Source organism: Natrix helvetica (assembly GCF_964273705.1).
Source record: "Natrix helvetica genome assembly, chromosome: 1".
Taxonomy (NCBI): domain Eukaryota; kingdom Metazoa; phylum Chordata; class Lepidosauria; order Squamata; family Natricidae; genus Natrix; species Natrix helvetica.
In genome coordinates this window covers 12,966,809-12,973,067 of record NC_138548.1, presented here as the reverse complement: position 1 = coordinate 12,973,067, position 6,259 = coordinate 12,966,809, and the positions used below count along the sequence as shown (strand labels likewise).

At 48.6% G+C, this 6,259-nt stretch overlaps 1 protein-coding gene across 1 annotated transcript in view; it reads right to left on the bottom strand.

The window, feature by feature from the left end:
* Nucleotides 1–796: 796 nt before the first annotated feature.
* FSTL3 (follistatin like 3) overlaps nucleotides 797–6,259 on the bottom strand; it is a 170,762-nt gene continuing 165,299 nt past the window's right edge. The window contains exon 6 of the mRNA XM_081960262.1: nucleotides 797–844. The gene's annotated coding sequence lies outside the window, so the exon portion shown is untranslated. The remainder of the gene's footprint in view (nucleotides 845–6,259) is intronic.

Below are 6,259 nucleotides of genomic sequence, written 5' to 3'. Positions count from 1 at the left end.
TGGAAGAAAGACACTGGAAACACGAGGCTGATTGGAAAGAAGGTTTGATGATGAACAGAACCACCTAACCCATGGTTCTGGTCAGGAGTAGCTTCCGGCTTCTGTTACTGCTGGTAACAGGGATGTTACTGCTGGCTCCGGGCATGTGCTTGCTTGATGCGTGCTATTCAAGCATGCACAGTAGTAAATATTTGCTTCTGCGCATGTGCATAAGCAAAAACACTCCAGAAGACTGGCTTAAGATAAAGAAGGATCTTGACAAACTTGAACATTGGGCACTATCTAACAAAATGAAATTCAATGGTGAAAAGAGTAAGGTTCTACATTTAGGCAAGAAAAACAAAATGCATAGGTACAGTATAGGTGGCACCTGGCTCAATAGTAGTAACTTTGAGGGGGATCCTGGAGTTCTAGTGGACAACCATTTAAATAGGTGCAGCAGCTGCCAAAAAAGCCAACACAGTTCTAGGCTGCATCAAGAGAGGGATAGAATCAAGATCACGTGAAGTGTTAATACCACTTTATAATGCCTTGGTAAGGCCACACTTGGAATACGGCATTCAGTTTTGGTCACCACGATGTAAAAAAGATGTTGAGACTCTAGAAAGAGTGCAGAGAAGAGCAACAAAGAGGATTAGGGGACTGGAGGCTAAAACATATGAAGAACGGTTGCAGGAACTGGGTATGTCTAGTTTAATGAAAAGAAGGACTAGGGGAGACATGATAGCAGTGTTCCAATATCTCAGGGGTTTGCCACAAAGAAGAGGGAGTCAAACTGTTCTCCAAGGCACCTGAGGGTAGGACAAGAAGCAATGGGTGGAAACTAATCAAGGAGAGAAGCAACTTAGAACTGAGGAGAAACTTCCTGACAGTTAGAACAATTAATCAGTGGAACAGCTTGCCTCCAGAAGTTGTGAATGCCCCAACACTGGAAGTCTTTAAGAAGGTGTTGGATAGCCATCTGTCTGAAACAGTATAGGGTTTTCTGCCTAGGCAGGGGGTTGGACTAGAAGACCTCCAAGGTCCCTTCCAACTCTGCTATTGTATTGTATATTGTAACAATAATATTGTATTATTGTAAGATGGCGGTACTTGTGACACCGCCGATAGAATCGTTTCGGGAGCATGGTTACTACCTACTCAGCCGAACCGGGCTGAATCGGTAGGAACCCACCTCTGGTTCTGGTGCAGCTGACCACATGGAGTTGAGGGGGGGGGGGTTAATACCTTCTCTTGGGCTTTGCACTTGAGCTTCCTGTTCCTGTGCAAGAACATATATTCTATTGGCTGTTGCAGGGCTTATGTAGGGGTCATAGGGGTCATGGCTGGCTCTATGGGCAAAGTATAAATCCTAGGTGTTTCTCTGAGCTACGTTTGGTTGAGGTTTCTGAGGGTGATGCAATGGAGGCGCTTCTGTTCTGAAAGGGTGTTTCCTATTGTGGCTTAATGGCTTTTTCCTGAAGGATAATCCCACCATCCTGGAGCTGAAGGTCTTTTGTTTTGTAGATAGGCACAAAATATCTGCTGGGGGCTATTAAGACAGAGTCTGCTTCCTGCCTCTAAAAACCCCCATGTTTCTGCATTTCTCCCTTTGGAAAATATAATAATCTGCCTTTTTAAATATTCTTCAAAATATTTCATTCTTCTAGCAGAGGTGTGTTCCCTCTGACTTCAACTCCCAGAATTCCATAGCCACCATGCATGGACTTCAACTCCCAGAATTCTATAGCCACCATGCGTGGACTTCAACTCCCAGAATTCCATAGCCACCATGCATGGACTTCAACTCCCAGAATTCCATAGCCACCATGCATGGACTTCAACTCCCAGAATTCCATAGCCACCATGCATGGACTTCAACTCCCAGAATTCTATAGCCACCAGGAATGGACTTATAAGGGGTTGCAATTTATTGTGTGTGAAATGATTAGGTCCATTATGACAACCATTTTGTGAGTGTGCTCTCAAAATTCCAAATGAATGAACCAGCCTAAAAAGCTTGGATGTTCCTAACTGAGAGGAAATCTTTGGGTTCCTACAAGGGAACTCCTTGAGTTTTGAGCCTTTTGCTATAGTCCTGTAGGAAGTTATCACCCAGCCCTCTCCCAGAAAAATGAAATATCCTAGGAAATATTGAAAAGGCAGAATATTACATTTCCCTGGATGTGAAAAGGAAGAAACATGTTTTATAAAGACAGAATAGCTCCCTGCAGCTTCCTGCCCATCCTCCTTTGTCAATGGGCCATTAAGATGCCCAAGCCAGTCCCTTTACATAATAAATAGTTATCCCCTTCGGCTCCAGAGTGATGGGATTAAGGCATGATAATATTGGCCCTTTACCCATCTCCCCACATGGCATCTGAGAACTCAACCAAACCTGGATTCAAACTGCAGCCTAGACAGTTGCCCCTGCATGGTCCCATGGGAGTCTGACAACCCATCAGAACGCAAGATCAAGATCAAAGGCCAGAGAGGGGATAAAACCAGGGACTCAGCATCTCAGTCCTTCCTTCTCTTCTTCTTCTCCACCAACATTGAAGCATGCGATCACCTTTTCTGTCCAGGACTCAAGCCGTGTGGTCCTGTCCACCATTAAACCATCTTTCCAAGCAGCCTCCAGGTCTCCAGTGTCTTTTTCCCCACTTGGATCCGAACTCAGAAGGACATTTCTTTCAACAGTCCTACTGTTAGATCTGGGTAGCGAGAGACAGACTGCGGACACGAAGTGACTTAATAGCTCTTTATTAGTGATAGTAGTGATCCAGCTTACTCTGTGGTCGGAGGGTTCCCCTTTTATAGGGATGAGGCACGCCCATTGACCAATCAGAGGAATACCTGTTTCCCGCTGTAGGAGCGGACCTGAGGGAAGACTTATCCCGATATATGCTAATATCTAACACCCCTCCCCTCCTAGATGGGACGTTGCGGTAGGTGACATAGTCCTTTAGGTAGGTGGGTGTTTGTCTTGCTCGGGAGGAACGTCGGAGTTCAGGTTGTGTTGAAGTACTTGCAGGATTGGTTTCCTGTTGGTTTGAAGTAGTTGCAGGATCGGGTGCTTTTTCTGTTTCTGGAGGTCTTGCGTTTTCGATGCTCTTTTCCCTGGTATCTTGTTCGGCTGCGATGACGGGGGTTTGCTCAGCGGCTGTGATGACGGGGGGTTGCTCCGCTGCGTGCGTGATGTCCTGTCCCCCGCTTAGCTCGCCGGTGTCGTCGTTTCCTGGGATGAAATTTCCCTGCGGTTGTCTTTCTGTGGACAGGAAACTTTCGCCCTCATCCCTTAAGTTGGAGTGTGCTAGGCGACCTCGAAGCTGATCGATGTGCCTTCTCCAATTCCGCCCATCTTCAAGCTCTAACAAATACGATCGAGGGCCCATGATGCCAATGACCCTTGCCGGTATCCACAATGTCCCCCCTGTGTAATTTTGAGCATAAACAGTGTCTCCTTCTCTAAAAGATCTGACCTTACTTGTAGAGTCTGGGGGAGCCGAGGTAGAATAATTCGGGTGGAGCCTGTCCAGGTGAGATCGTAGGCGGCGACCCATTAGTAGTTCAGCGGGGCTTCTACCCGTCGTTGCGCTCGGGGTAATGTGTTGAATGAGGAGGTAATGGTCAATGCGTGTTTGCCAATCCCCCGGGCCCATCCTGGCGAGGGCCTCTTTCGCGAACCGCACCATTCTTTCTGCCTGACCATTGGACGCTGGATGGAATGGCGCGATGAGGGCGTGTCTGATTCCCAACCCTGCTAAAAATGTTTCGAACTGCATGGCCGTGAATTGGGGCCCGTTGTCCGATACTAACAGATCTGGTAGACCATGGGTGGCGAAAAGCCGCCTAAGAACCTTTATAACTGCCTCTGCCGTGGTTGATGTCATTAGGACTACATCCAACCATTTAGAATAAGCATCTACAACTATGAGGAAGGTTTGACCCTGGAATGGCCCTGCAAAATCAATATGAATGCGTGACCAGGGTGCCTTGGGTTTCTCCCATTCTGTGGCGGGCGCTTCCGGGGGTGCTGGTCTCGACTCCTGGCATGGATCGCAAGTGGCCACCCACTCCTCTATTTCTTTGTCCATATTGGGCCACCACACATAACTTCTCGCTAACGCTTTCATTCTCACGATCCCCGGATGCCCCATATGTAAAGCATTCAATACCTTTTTTCGTAGCGCAAAAGGAATAACAACTCGATCCCCCCACAACAAACATCCCTGTAACACGGAGAGTTCGTCCCGTTTAGACCAAAACATTTTGAATTCCGGGCCCACATTTCCCTTTGGCCACCCCCTCCATACCCAAGTTTGCACTTGTTTTATTAAATTGTCCTTCGAGGAGAACCTTGCAACGTCGTAAGAAGAAACCGGTCCCGAATCCAAACAGTCAATGAGCAATACCGGTACTTCTGGAGTGGGGTCTGGCAAAATGTCTGGTAATGGGCAACGGCTGAGCGCATCTGCGTGCCCTAGAGTGGAGCCCGGTCGATGAATTAACTTGTAAGAGTACGCAGCCAGGAAAACAGTCCACCTGGTCATACGTGGAGAAAGGGAGACCGGAGTGGGGCGATTCCCCGCCAAAAGTCCTAACAGCGGTTTGTGATCAGTAATGAGTTCAAAATCGCGGCCGTAGAGGTATTCATGGAAACGTTTCACACCTGCAACGGCAGCCAATGCTTCTCTGTCCATTTGGCTGTAGTTCCTTTCGGCCGATGAAAGAGTTCTGGAGTAGAAAGCAATGGGTGCTTCTTTCCCGTCGGGCATCCTGTGGCTGAGGACTGCTCCAACCCCGAACGGCGATGCGTCGCAGGTCAATACCAGCGGGAGGGTCTGACTGTATTGTACAAGTAGTGAGTCAGTGGTGAGCAGGCGCTTTACCCCGGCGAATGCTGCAGCTTCTGCTCGTCCCCATCTCCATGGTGCGTTCCTCTGGAGTAGACGGTGTAGTGGCTCAGCAACGGTCGCCTTCTGTCTCAGAAAAACGCTGTAGAAATTAAGTAATCCGAGGAAGGCCTGCAACTCGGTTTGATTTCGTGGTGCGGGGGCGTCCTGGATCGCCTTAATTTTCTTTTCAGTGGGGTGAATTCCCTGACCATCAATTCTATAACCCAGGAATTCTACGCTAGGCACGTTAATTTGGCATTTTTCTTTTTTCAGGCGGAGACCCTTCTCTCTGATTCTGGCCAAAACCGATCTGACTCTTTTGTTTAGTTGCTCCTCGTTTGCAGCGGACACCAAGATATCGTCAAAATATGGGACGACTCCCGGTATCCCTTGCAACAGTCGTTCCATGACGCTCTGGAACAATCCTGGAGCAATACTTACGCCGAATTGTAGCCGGTTGCATTTAAACGCTCCTCTGTGCGTCACTATAGTCTGGGCCTCCGCTGTGGCGCTATCTACTGGCAGTTGCTGGTAAGCTTGTGCCATATCTAATTTAGCGAAAACTTTTCCTGGCCCCAATGAGTGCAATAGGTGCTGTACTACGGGCACCGGATATGCGCTCTGTTGTAGCGCGACATTAATTGTGCATTTATAGTCTGCGCACAAGCGGACTGATCCGTCTGGCTTGACTGGGGTCACGATGGGCGTTTCCCAGCGCGCGTGATCTACCGGCTCAAGGATTCCTTGCTCCACTAACTTATCTATCTCTTTGTCTATTTTAGGGCGGAGTGCAAAAGGCACTCGTCTTGGTTTAAGTCGGATTGGCGCCACTTTAGGGTCTAAATTGAATGATATTGGTTTACCCACATACTTACCAAGACCGGGGCTGAACACATCCTCGAATTCCTTAAAAATCTGTTCAGCGCTGCTGTTTCTTACGGCGTTGATCCCGGTGACTTCTAACCCCAGGGCTTCAAACCAATCAAGCCCCAGAAGGTTCTGCAATGGCGCGCTGGCGATGGTCACGGGCAGCTGGGCTTCGATGTCCTTGAAACGGATGTGGAATGTGCCTTGGCCCACGATGGGGACTTGGTTCCCCTGGTAGTCTCGTAGCAGGACGTCTGGGGCGTGTAGTTGGCTCTTTCTGAGGCTAGGGATAGCCTGCTTCATGGATGCCCATGAAATGATCGTCAGGGTTGATCCTGTGTCAACTTCTAGCTCGCAGGGTGAGCCCTCCAAGAGGACTGTGACTCTCAGCCTTTTTGGCCGCTTAGGGCGGACCTGATGTATTGTGGTGAGATACGTTCGCAACTCCTCTCTCTGGGTCAACTCTATCTCACCGTCAACATCCTGAAAATACTCTCGTTGAGCGTCTTGATAGA